The 14,185-nt window shown below is 45.4% G+C and overlaps 1 protein-coding gene across 2 annotated transcripts in view; it reads right to left on the reverse strand.

Moving 5' to 3' along the window:
• The window catches only part of LOC124596469 (26S proteasome non-ATPase regulatory subunit 1), a 357,823-nt gene that overhangs the window by 176,687 nt on the left and 166,951 nt on the right, over positions 1-14,185 (reverse strand). The window lies entirely within an intron of this gene.

Here is a 14,185-nt window from a genome sequence, read left to right on the forward strand (position 1 = left end):
GCCGTGTGTATGGAAGTAAGTGTCGAGGATACAGCTTGTGCAGCAAACAACAGGATCGCCTCGAGAAGCAGCTTTTGTAAAGCACACAGGTCAGGAGTTCAGCGTCTCCGCTGTGTACCTCGTGAAGCGGGAGGTCTGGACGTGAACCCATCCTCAGATTTATTTCATGCCCAAACTGAACATTTCCGGGGACGTGTTCCCTAACAGAACTTTATCCGCGGTCTCGTCCTGTGCGACCCTCCCCAGGCAGTTCGCTGGAAGCACCGTGTGCGGCACCGTACTCCAAACGGCGCCGGACGAGCTCATCGGCGCTGCCCGCCTCCGCGCGACTTTCGCCGTCGCGGCTCTCGCTAATACGCTCCGTCGCCGCCCACTGGAGGTGAGGTGCTCCGTCCTCGCCTTCCTCCGACCTCCAACTGACTTACCCAGGCAGTTATCATTTGAACCACGGATCAAGGACGACAGGCCAGATTCCAAATTGCTAGATTTCGGCAAAGCAATTTTACACCGTCCCCTCTGCAGGCTGTTAACGAAGGTACGAGCATATGATAAACGTCCCAGACATGTCGAGTCATTCGAAGACTTCTTACCTAATTGAACCTAGTACGCTGTCCTCGACGAGGAGTATTAATAATTGACAAAGTTGTCGTTACAAGTGTGACAGGACCGCCCTTTTTCTCTATATACATAAATTATCTGACGGATCAGTGGCAATCTGCCAAGGTTTACTGATGACGCTTCAGTGTACGTAAAATGACTTGGAAACAATTTCTGTTAGCTGTGATGAATGACAGACAGCTGGCTCTAAATGTCGCAAATATGTATACTGATACAGATGAGTACGAAAGCCAGTCTTGCAATACTCGAGCACAAGACGTAGATGTATAAATCAGGAAGCAAACACTAACGTTCAACGCCACGTCGACGGCAAGATACTTTACACGCGGTATAAGCTCTGTTTGCAGAGACACAGAGAAACGTGGCATCAACTTTTAAATATTAGTTTCAACTGTTCCTACGCACACTGGAGCGTTGTAAAACACCTGTGTTGTTGATTACACTTTCAAATTTACCTTTTAGGAGCGAAATCGGTAATTAATGTTTTGTGTCGCTAGCGCTGTGCATTGTTTAAATTTTTACATTAGTGGCGAGGATGCATTATTTTTCTGGCTGTTTCTCGATTACTTGTAGCAGCTTAAGCGTAGTTTCCAACACAAGTTTCGTCATCACGCCGACCATCAGGCCTAATGGTTCTATCCCGTGAACTATACAACAACTGTGGAGACGCTTCCACTGCGACGTTCGGCAAAAGGTCAGTGTACCTACCACACGTACGTCCCTTCGCCAGTTCACAAAATGTTAGTTGCAACGGTAAAACGGCCGTAGAAGGGGTCATCGAGGACCACCTGCTCCTACCACCTTAAATGGGCAGCAGTGCCATCTGGTCCTACACCGTGCACAGGCAATAAAACAGGACTGCCGATGCTATTCACCAAACTGCGTGTATGTCTCTAATTCGAGTTCTACAGAAAGCGACGACGTTGAATGCGAGCAATACCTCACGCAACAAGTAAATCCGATGGAATCGGCCGAGTCCAGTCTGTTATTACCCTCCTAGCTTGCTCGGCAGTGACGAGTCAGTGGGATTGGCGACTGCATCATACTGCCCTGCACAAACTATAATTATCGGTTCATCACCGTGAGTTTAAAATAACGCAATTATCCTCACGTTAGGCAGGCAAGCACAACGAGTTTTAATGCACGTCCATAATGTGATCTGCAGCTCGCTGATGAGTGGTTGCCGTGTATCCGGCTGCCACTCCCTCGCTGCGGTTGCCCCCTCAATGAGCAGGGAATCGGCATATGCAGGTAAAATTCTCTCTCGCACCTGAACAATCGAAAGATCCGCAAATGTTTTGAGTTCACCAACAATGAAATAAATTTAAATTCTGCTTTACAACCACTCGTCTTCCAATTTAAATGTATCCATTCTCTGGTACTGAAATGCCATGAATGATTTTAGTTTTCGTTTCATTTTTTTGCCACATAATGAGAGCACAGTTTGTTGCGATACTAGTTATGTATTTAACTGAGCATGAAATAACTCCCTTCCCCACCACGTAAACGAAAGTTATCGCAGCACCTCATCTCACATGAAACTATCGTCAACTGAAAATAGATCTGGATGAGAAAGCAACGTCATGAGCCTACAATGCACTCCAGTTGGGTTGAGCTTGTATCATACAGATGTAAACACTAATTTAAATCATGTTTACGGCTTCCCTGCTCGGATGCGATATCATCCGTCGTGCGGTCCACGCGAGAGATGTGAAGGTTACGCAGTGGAGGTAACACCACGACCGCTCAACAGCGTCCACAACACATGAGACACATAATACCGCCACCTCAGACAGGCTTCCTGAATCACGGAGTGCAACGACTTACTTCATTCAGTAATTGAGGAAATTATTGAATCAACGGGCTTCAACATTTCGATGTTAAGGCTTCAACATTTCGATGTTAATCACTATAGTTGCAAACCTTTATACACGAATGAACTTGCGTCGACGCACAAGAAACACTTGTGTATTTTTAAACGATTACAAGCTGCTGTTTTCCAGGTTGCCAGCTTGCTTCACTTTCATTCAAATAGTCCAGTTTGCTTCTTTCTCACAACGCGTCTCTCTAAATTTTGTTGTGGCAGTTCTCTCGAAAGAGTTTTCGTGAATGCCATAAAGTACATATCGTAGGTCCTATTAACAAGTCTTTGGCTTTTTACAGCCATCTGGGTGACTAATAACTGCATAAAACGTGGAAGCAGATACAGATAAACTCCGCTTCTATCAACCGTGTATCACAGCTAGTATTTATGGAGTGAGACATAAGAGTCGTGTAATTTTTACATAATTCGTTTTCTGTCAGGAATTTTTTTTTCCCCATGGATTTTCTTCCAACAAGATTCGGAGCAAAACAGCACACTCCAAGTCGTACGTTTCAAATCACACTACAGACATTATAAATTTAAAACTGTTGGAAACAAAGTGTGGTGTATGGACATATCAGCCAAGCAATTATATTTTATTCTCCGCATCACAACATAATACATGCATTATCGATAATTTGCACGGTTTTTAAATTGCCTACTTTGTTAAAACCGCACTGTACTAAAATCATGTCTTTAGTTCAGGGGTCGACTGAAATATCCAAAACGTATCTACTATGTCCGACAGTTTTTCTTCTGCTGCTCGTTCGATACGTCGATTTTGTTCTCCATAGTGATGCTAGAGCGTTAGGTGAAAGTTTGTTTAGATGGATTCATCATTATGAGAAAATTTTGCAGCGAACGTTCCTCGATATTGTTACATAAAGGGACTGTTAAACTTCGGAATTTCGGCAGTATCACAAATATCCTGTCTCCTTGCTGGTCTAGAACATAGCAGTGAACTACAGGTTCACGCCGCTTTTGTCACACTCTAGTCGCTTTAGTCATTTATTCTTTCTTAGCCCACCGAGACGCACTCTGCTGCTGGATGCCGGCAGATCTGCAGTACCATACCATACCATACCATACCACCCCCAGACCCGGTCTGCACTCTCATCGCTTAGGGCCAATTCTCTCTGCATTCGTTTACTATGTCCAAGACTCCGCCTGTGATCGCGAGACAATTTGTCACAAGCTACTGCAGCCCGCCAGTACTTGCTAGTCTGCGCACATTTGAAGATTCGTGTTTTCCTTTTAACTGTACATGAAACAACTAGTGGAGCAAACCAAGCTGCCTTCGGAGAAGGGTTAAGGCTTTTTTTTTTTTTTTGCTTTGGTAAGTAATTAGAGACATTTTAATAAAATCAAATTAGGGTGCGGCTTCTACATTACTAGCTCTATTGATTAACAAAGGGACTACAAGTCATACGCGTAGGCAGTACGACTAAAAGCGGAGGAAAGTTCGTGGAATTTTGCAACAGTTTTGGGTTCACTGCAACTAACACGGTTTTCAAAAGCAAAGTACGGAAGTTTTACAAATAAAGCAACGTGAGCAATGTGAGGAGATGTGAATATGGTTTGTTGATATTCGCCAGAGAAGAGGACGAGAGCCGATCACGGACGATGCATACGTGACTCGGACCCTGCCGGTGACTCCGATGAAGCGACGGAGCTGTGGCAGCGCACACGGGGGTTCCATTTACTGCTGGTACCGTACCCCATTATAAGAACAATAAGCTGCCGCCTCCTCAGCAGTATTCTTAAGAGTGAAATGTCATTGAAAATTTCAATCTGCCTAGCGAATCGAAAACTTACGGACTGCGCATTTTCACTTTGGTGTCCTTAATGTCGTCGCCTCGTACATCCTCGTGTGCCAAGGCCACAGCATACGAGTCCCCTCGCAGGCAGCGCTGTTTAGCCTATCTAGGCTGCAGCCTACGGCTGGCCAGCCACAAGTCGCGACCCGCGCGCCGGTCATCGCAAAGTGAGCAAGTAGTACACACTGTGTTAATGTTTTCCTTCCTCTGCCCACTGTACACATTCAACAACTGCAATGAAACCTGTTTTTGAGCGTATGTGCGTGTGTGTGCCTATTCCTGGTGACTGAAGACGCTTATTAGTAAACTGAGACGAAACGCAGAGACAAGATGTGAACCGTATTTTTTTTCAGCTGCACACGGACGTACAGTGGGTTAGTAGCAGCGCTCGCGAGTCCTGCCACCTCGAGCCATCGGCACCTGCTGGCTGCCGTCTCGTAGTCGCGGCACATCACACCCCTACACTCTTTGTCATCTACAAGGCGCCTTCATTAGCGTCTGGCTTCTTGGGAAACACGCTTGTGTGTTTTCCTTCGCGTACACGACTCACTCCACTTTTACAACATTCAGTAGCCGTATATATACTTCCTCTGCAAAAATGGTAGAAAATTGTGTGGATTTGGACTAGGTTCTTGCCTGAAGTATATAGCACATCATATGTAACGCAGGCATACTCAAATAACACTTCAAACTCAGTTTTAGGTCCGGAATGTGGCACTTAAGAAAATGTAAATGTAGGTATGAAAACGTCATCATGTGAGAACTTTGGCAGGCGCGCACTCCACAGTACCTCAGCATCGACCGTCGCTTTACGTCACGGCCCTGCTGTGCTCTCGCGGACGCCGCAGCATGCTTCGTAGTCGGACCTCCGACTGCGCCGGTGAGTGTGTTTCTCAGTCAGTCACTCATAAACTAGCACCACTTTTACGCAGTACGCCCAACCCCTCACAACAGACAGTGCGCTCCCTCTGCCCCCCCCCCCCCCTCCTCCCTCCCTCTTCCTACTCACCAGCAGTGTTATCAAACACTTGATGAGTTTTTAGGCGTAACACAAAACGAAAAATTTGCAGGTACACTCAGTGGTGTATGTGGATACCGTCGGCAAAATGTGCTGCGAGTAGAGTTGTTAGTAAAGAAGTAATAAATTAAAACGTCATGCACGATCAGACAGTTTTACTGCGCGACCAGCGAAAATGTATTAAGCGATGAAACGTTTTTTTTTTCTTCCATCATTTTGTTGGGTGGGGGGGGGGGGGGGGGGGGGGTGAAGGTAACAAAGTTTCCTTACGTTTGAAGGTAGTTGGAAGTCGCTAAATGGTCTAGTTCTCAAATACTGCAGGAATATATTCTGCGTACTTTGCACAACGCGAGTTATACTGCATCAAGACATTTTCAGAGTTTCTTTCACATTTTATCTGCTATGTTAAGGCTTATATATCTTCTATGATAGACTTTTAAATCTGGTCAATAGTTATATGAAATACTGAAAATAAACTTCTTGCTGTTCCTGGAAGCCGTTATATAGGCAACTTGGAACTTGCACCCGCTGACAGTCTGTAAGTAATACACAACATGTGAGCCAGTAATTAGTCGCGCTAAGCTACGTCCGTGACGGTGCTGGATGCACTGGTGCGAGTAAAACGCAACTAAATGGCATTGAGCTAACTTTCCGCCTTCACCTTCGTCCATCGCACGACTAGAACATTCGTTAATTCAGAGGCGAGCACAGGAAGCACTTATGCTCTTATCCCTGAGCTAACTTTGGAAATCTTTTGCACTGCGCCGCTATGTATTGAACGAGTTGTTCTCACCTCTGCAGCAACAGCAAAGGGCACTAAACAACACAATAGACATACCTTTCGCTCGCCTTGCAAAAGATATATTCAAACTTATGGAAAGCTTCAATTCATCTACTGTCTTCTTAACAGCATGTGCCAATGCACATTTCCGAGCACAGAATCAATTTCTCGGCTTCAGTGACATATTGGACATTTCCAAAGTGTGCGGCTTTCTTTTGCTCAATGTGGATAGAGTGTGTCACATCAGACGCTTCTATATTTCAAGGATTTGTAGGATGCCACTAGGATTATCAAGTACTATCCTTAAGTCCATTTCTGTACCGCCAATTCGGTGGCCCGTTTTGAGAAGACTGTCAGCAACTATTGACTCGTTATTCTCTTTTATACGCACTGCAGCAGCTTCCCTCAAGTCTTGAGGAGAAATTCTTTCCGGTTTGTCCTACGCCGAGGTAGTAGTAGTTCTGGCAATTGATTTTGTAAACAACAGACGGTTTGAACTTGTTCGAGTGATCTAGCTGGTGGCCAGTTCGTTGTTTGTACAGGAACGTACTGAGACATCTACATCTACGTGATTCCTCTGCTATTCACAATAAAGTGCGTGGCAGAGGGTTCAATGAACCACCTTCAAGCTGTCTCTCTACCGTTCCACTCTCGAATGGCACGCAAAAAAAAGCGCTTAAATTTTTCTGTGCGAGCCCTGATTTCTCTTACTTTATCGTGACTCTTGTGAGGACGCACTAGACACCCCTCCCACACACACTGCGTCTCGACTGACTGCCTGCCTGACTCTCGACAGGTGGCGGACGGGGGACTGGAGCAGCCAGCCACAGCCGCCGGCGCCGGCAACTGCTCCGGTCCCCTGCCCAGTGCTGCCTGCTATGACGGGGCATTCTGACTCACACCGTTATTCTTTGTAGGACTCTTCCAAAAAGCTCGCTCATCTCCCTCGGTAGAGCACCAGCACCGCGCTTAGTAGTATGCCGTCACAGATACTACGGCGTGCAGACACAACATTATGAACGACAAAAACTACCATAATTCCCTCTGGAGTCTACGCATATTAATCCCAAATAATGCCAAGGTAGGGTTCCATAACGTTCCACGAAATAAAACTTACATTTTTCCAGCCATGTTCCAGTTGAGAAAAGAACCCTTAATTGTTTCCTCAATACTGACCACTCAATGTTAACTCGAAAATCTGGCGAATCTTGACGAAGGGGAAGACGTGCTGTTTCCTCCTCCTGTTTACCAAATTGATCCAGCCGATTGAGTGGGGGTGTTATAAGAATGCTGGCAATAACGTTTGGGTCATTAAATGAATACGGTTGATCCAAACGATTTTGCGGACCTTACCACAGGAGGCACTGAAAACTGAGACACGACAACCCAAACCACTACGGAACCTCCGCCCCACGTATGAGTCTGGTAAGGAAATCCCGTGGTACAGGAAACCAACTTTTAGCAACCCGCTGGTCAGCGGTGCAGCTGTTGTGTTCACTGCACGAATGAAGCCTTTGATTTGCATTTATGTGGTTCGTATTAAGTTTGTGCAACCGCTACTACATAATGGGCACTGCTGTCTTATCGCGTGTTAAGCTCCGTAGTCGTCTTCTCTAGTGTCCTCCTGACAATTTACCCTTGTCCAAAGTCTCCGCGGTAGCTCGAAGCTCTGCGTCAACAAACCGAGACTTGTACCCAAGAAAGAAAGGAGGGACAACGTCAGCGCTAGCAAATTCAGGACTCTGGCGTCGCCAATTTGCCCCACGTGGCAAACAAGGATATAAAATGAGGCAAGAGCAGCAGTTTGCGTGAGAGTCTCTACGACACCCGCCTACTCAATACAAGGGCCAGCAACTGCCGCCTCTTTTCCCCGCTCTGAGATTTTCCTCGATCAGACAGCGTGAGTGAGCCCATCCAAGCCAGCAGTATGAGGCATCCAGTTCAACTGCCACTTCTGGCGTTTACAGATGATCTGCCTCTACATCGGTGTCTCTACATCGGTGTCTCACCAATTAAAGCGGTCCTTACACGCTCAATATCACTGACACAATAATACTGTGCCAATCCAGTGCATGGAAGTGCGAGATCAAAATGGCACAATAATATTCCGGGATATTTACGTCCAGAAAGTGTCAGAATTCTCCCGTCATAGCGAATATGTCTGCTCTCAACTGTGTGCAATTCGCTCGTATTGTGACTCGGTTGTTTGCCTTGCAAAACCCAGGCAGACATTATGCAGCATGGGCGAACCATGTCTCAAAAGCTTGCAGTGAACTTTTCAGTGGACCAGGGGCTCATTCACGGCAGCATAGATTCGTAAACCACAACAACAACAACTGACTACAAATTAAACAAGTGAACTCTTTAAGTTATCGTGAACGTATGCTGTTTCCTATGTATTTCTCTACTCTAACAACTTTTGCAAACGAAATGAATTATTTAAGAATTACTAATTAAAAGCTTACACGATCTTATGTCTGCGCATTGTTCCACGAAAAATAAACATTAATACTCACTAGACAGTTGATTATCTTCTTTGTCAGTTCTGAGAAACGATACAACTAACATGAGCATTTATGCTTACTGTGATCTACAGCTTCCGCGAATATTGTTGATACCGAGTCATCCGGCGTTACCTCATCAAAAAAATGGTTCCAATGGCTCTGAGCACTATGCGACTTAACTTCTGAGGTCATCAGTCGCCTAGAACTTAGAACTCATTAAACCTAACTAACCTAAGGACATCACACACATCCATGCCCGAGGCAGGATTAGAACCTGCGACCGTAGCGGTCGCTCGGTTCCAGACTGTAGCGCCTAGAACCGCACGGTCACTCCGGCCGGCCGTTACCTCATCAACCAAGGTTTTCATTTCTCCAAGTACCGCAATGTTCGAGTCCGCTTCCTGCTTTGTTGTCGTTTATTTATTTCCAATTCTTTGCACGAATCCTCCTCCTGCACGGTACAGTATACTTCACAATATACAGGGTGCATCATAATTAATGGCGTAAACGCATACCGTTGAAAGTACACGATAATACAAGCAAAAAAGTCTCAGTAAACATAGGGTCGAAAATGCATACCTTAAAAGCTACGAGCAATTTTTCGCCTTCGATACAGTGAAGCTAAGCTCTTCTACTGCAAGCTCTTTGCTTTCCACATTTTGGAAAGTAGTAATATGGACCAAAACAAGAAAAAATGTCCAGCAAACATTTGCTCTAAAATGCGTACCGTAGTAAAAGTTATGAGCAATTGTTCATTAGAAGAGATGTGTTTCCAAGTAGCGAAGATGAGCACGTGTTCGTAGCTCTAAAGGTATGCATTTTAGAGCACATGTTTACTGGACATTTTTCCTTGTTTTGGTCCACAGACCATTTCCCAAAATATGGATAGCAAAGAGCTTGCAGTAGAAGAATTTGCTTCACAGTATCGAAGATGAAAAATTGCTCGTAGCTCTTAAGGTATGTATTTTCGACCCTGTGTTTACTGAGAATTTTTTGGTTTCAGTATCGTGTACTTTCAACTGTATGCGTTTACGCCATTAATTATGATACAACCTGTATTGTGCAAGGGTCAATATTTTTAAAGGTCTGCAATCTTCTCCAATATATTGAGCAAACGGTCATTATCGATCTCAGATGGTTAAGACTCGTGCAAGTAAGTGCAGCATGAAGTTAATTTTCACGCTGAATCAACAATTAGAAGAGAAAGAGCGAAGAAGAAAATGTGGAAACGTAGCAGGAGTATGCGGTCTGTTATAACGCGATCAGGCGGAAGTTGCTCGACAAAGGAGAGATATCGCAGGGGGCAGCCCAGCCCTGAGCTGTGGATGAGATAAAAAAAAATTATATACGAAACAGAGAGAGAGAGAGAGAGAGAGAGAGAGAGAGAGAGAGAGAGAGAGAGAGAGGGGGGGGGGGGGGGGTGAAGCCATGACAGTACCGGCGACGGGTCCGCTATGTCCTGCCCTGGCCTCGCCTCGCCTCCTCAATCGATTAACCTCCCCACCCCCACTCCCTCCCTCCACCCAGTCGCCTCGCACAGCAGGCCACGTTACGCCATTAAGCGGTCGCGCACGTAAATCCACAGCTGTCAAAACAGCTCTGACAGCAAGAGGCGAAAAAGCGAGTCAGTGGCGGCCACCTCTGCCGACACCTTCCGGCCATCCACTGGGCAAAACTGACTTCCGACACGCATTGCCTTCTTCGCGATGGTTTTTGTACTGCACAGCTATCCGTACTTTCGATACGACACGGCCGATTTATTTACACCCTTAATACATTGTTCTACTTCTAGCTCATTCTTTATTCCTCTATTTTCAATATTATCCTACTTTGTGAGGCTCTGAACTGATGTCAGCAATTTCATTGTTACTGCCTCTAATTTTGTTTCACCCTTCCTTACAATCAACGGTGCCTCGCACCATTTACGGCGGTTGTAACTGTAAATGGTTTATACAATCTGTTACTGCCTCAATTTTTCTACTTGTTGCAACGCAATTAGATCCGAATGTATTTCTGCTGAGTCTTTCACATTATATGTAGAATCTTAACACAGAAAATTAAAATGCTGTGCCTACTCGAGTGTGCAGTTGTCAGCTCTATCTTAGATCTCACCAGGGCATATTCAACCGCTCGCCAGCGACTGTTTCTTTAGTTCACATTTTAAAATTGTATTTAAGACGAAGTACGTCCCCGATGGATCAGTCGCCCTGGATGCAACGATGTGACTCCATGCGCCCTAATTCTACAGTTACTGTGATGCCGTTAAGATGGTCGCAGTATACTGATCAGCCAAGCTTGACCACTGCCAACTGGGAGACTCAATGCTGCTTGTTGCCGTTACGGGTATGTGGCGCGATAAGGTAATTATTTCTCCGGAGCCACTGAAGGAAGGAAGATTGAGTTTAACGTCCCGTCGACATCGAGGTCATTAGAGACTGAGGACAGGCTCGGATTATGTCAAGGATGGGGAAGAACATCGGCCGTGCCCTTTCAAAAGAACCATCCCGGCATTTGTCTGGAGCGATTTAGGGAAATCACGGAAAACCTAAATCTGGATGCCCGGACGCGGGTTTGAACCGTCGAGTTACAGAATGCGTGTCCAGTGTGCTGGACCCACTGACATAAGTAAATTTGACAAAGGGCATATTATTGTGGTGCGACGCCCGGGAAAGAGCGAGCATGTCAAAAACACATCATCCAGGTAAACGGCAGCTCGAAACATGTACTGAGTCATGCACGCAGACTGATAGGGGCGCTATTACGCTATAGAGGACGTTGACTTGCATGGGTACCTGTGGTAATAATCAAATGTAGTGTGACAGCTGCAGATTACGTGAATATTACTGCGGACCACCTGCATTCCTTCATGCTTGATGTCGTCCCCCACGGAGATGGCATCTTCCAGCACGCTTTTGCGTTGCAAAAGCTGGGTCAACACCCCGTTAATAGCTTGGTCATAGTGTATTGAGTAATCAGCGTATGTAATAGAGGTAAGATGCGTAAATCAGTAGTTCGCCGAACAGTATGCGGTAAGGCTTCAGAAAAAGCTTGCAGTACACCGAGGCGGAAACATTTTACAGTTTGGAGCGCATCACTCGCTCTGAATAAATGAGAAACTGGCACAAAGTTATTTGGCGATGAATATTCGTGTATTTGTACCAGATGGTGCAAAAGCTCACAAACTTTTTTTCTCCTTCGAACTCTGGGTCTGCAAGCGTATCAACTGAACATTCATGTACACTTAATTACACAGGTAATATGAAGGTCACTTAATACACACTGAGATTTGTTGGTTTGCTTTCTAAAATTCTAGAGGAAAACTACCACAACTTGCTCTCCACAGACCATAGCGTAACACTTAAACAACCTCCAACTCTTGAAATGATCAATTGCAGTCGTGTGTCAGATTACCGTTACCGTTCCCATTATTAAATTACAGATCGACCGACTGCTCTCAAATTTCATTCGCTGGGTTCGACATCTACATTTATAGAATGTGTGTGGTGGAGGATTCATTTTTATAGTATACTATGCTTCCTTCTCGTATTATCCACGGTGAACAATGCCAAGTGAAATCGCAGCTAATTCTCTTCAGTTTTAACAAGATTTTGTTTCTACTGAGAAAAAGCGTTTATCGTCAAATTCTGCTATGTTTGTGCGCGTCTCCACACAATCCTTTAGACACAAGCGTTGCAGATTAGATTAGAGCGCTTTCTTCAGCTTAACACCAATACCTTCCATCGTCGTCCTTGTTTTGTACTTTATGTTACTCAACCTTCAGTTCCTCAAAAACGTGCAGCAGCTGGGTTAACAGTAGTTACCGTATAGCAGTTCATGAATGTGACAGAAATGACAGCACCTACGATAGTCAAGCATGCATCTTTTACGTCGAATGAAGAACTACCTGCATCCTTCAGCGCAAGAGCGACAGACTTTGAAGCAAGCGCAAATATTCGGCGAGCCGGCGAGGCTGAAAATTCAACAGCTCTGTTCTCAGTCTACGGAACCACTGCACCCAGCTTCTGAAATTAAGTAAAGACAAACAATGAGGATTAAGTTGAACTAAGCCGTGGATTCCACTGCTGTACGAGCCCCTGCCGCTAGCCATCTCGTAGGACGTCGTCGTCGCCGTCATGGTATCCTGGTGGTGAAGTCTTGGAAATTTTCAACCCGTTCTCACGTCACAGAACTTTCAGCAGGACACATCGGCCAACAACAACCTGATAGGTAATGGACAGGCACTCAAATTAATGAAATAGCACGTTCTACGTAAAATGTACACATAAAGGACATTTCCGCTAATACGGCTCCAACCCACTGCTCGGTTCAATCAAGGGCAGCGCTATCAAATACCAATAATTTTCGTTTGGTATTCTGCGACAGTGATGATTCGGCGATTTCGCTGTTACAATCACTGTACCATCCAACACTGCAGGGACAACAGCGTCGAGTCAATAACTTTCCTCCCCTGAAAATGGGTGACGTCCGGAACAGCAGCCCAACAACAATCACCACCACCCCACGACGACAACCACCCCACAACCCAAAAATATCAACGAACATCACGATAAGGCTTAGCATATCATCCGCATCCAAAGTAAATAAGTCGCGCTGAACGAAATTATCAAGTTCAATCGTTGTGTCTGTAGCCATTTTTTAGATAGTGTGTTTGGTGTCTGCAGCTTGGTCATGGATCAAGTAAATGTATTATCATCGCAAACTATGCCATGCTGCACCCCATTTTTAGGAATCACTACGTAATTTGCGAATGTAGACACATCTCCGTCGACACTCTTACCATGCTATTTTGAAGGCACTTGCGTTTTAGAATAAAAGCGACTGACATTCCGTTTACCTGAATATGTAAAAACAAGCTTGGATATTGAAAAACAACGCTTTGTTAGCAAGAGACATCGTAAATCAGTACAGATGGTGGCAAATCTCAGCAAATGTGTCAAGCAGTCCGTCCTGTCAGCTGTATGCGCTCGCTACGTAGCGACGGCTAGGCTGAAATTAAGAAACCTGTTTTAGTGTCCGGGCTAAGACGCATCAGGAGAGCGTACTAACCTGTAAAAACGGTAAGAAGCCTCAAGTCTGCGCAGCGGAACTGATTAGCCATATAGACGTAAGAGCAATTAATCAGTTGCTACGGTCAACGACGCTCAGAGATTCAGAAAAGGGACTCGAAGACGGTCCACTGTAGCTGCAATTAGCAGGTCCAAGGGCGCCATACCTAAGCGACGTGCTCAGTGAAGCTACCGCGTCCAAATTCGGGTAATACGAAGCTTTCTGCTGAAAAGTTATGCCACTTGTCCGAGGCGACTTAGTTTGGGACGACATGTGTAACTTCCTTTCTAAGACAATTGTGGAACAACAATGGCACACTGTCAGAAGACAGCACAAAAATTTCCTACAGACAGTTATTTTGCGGTACGATTAACCGGTGCATCACAGTGTTCGCATGAAGTGGAAACGTCTCCTCGGCCGACGTAAGCGAGACAGAACGATTCTAGTGGACAAATCGCGGAAATTGCAAAGAGATACACCGTCAAATTCTGGAGCCATACGGACCAAATGCAACGA

Source organism: Schistocerca americana, chromosome 2, assembly GCF_021461395.2.
Source record: "Schistocerca americana isolate TAMUIC-IGC-003095 chromosome 2, iqSchAmer2.1, whole genome shotgun sequence".
NCBI classification, from domain to species: Eukaryota; Metazoa; Arthropoda; class Insecta; order Orthoptera; family Acrididae; genus Schistocerca; species Schistocerca americana.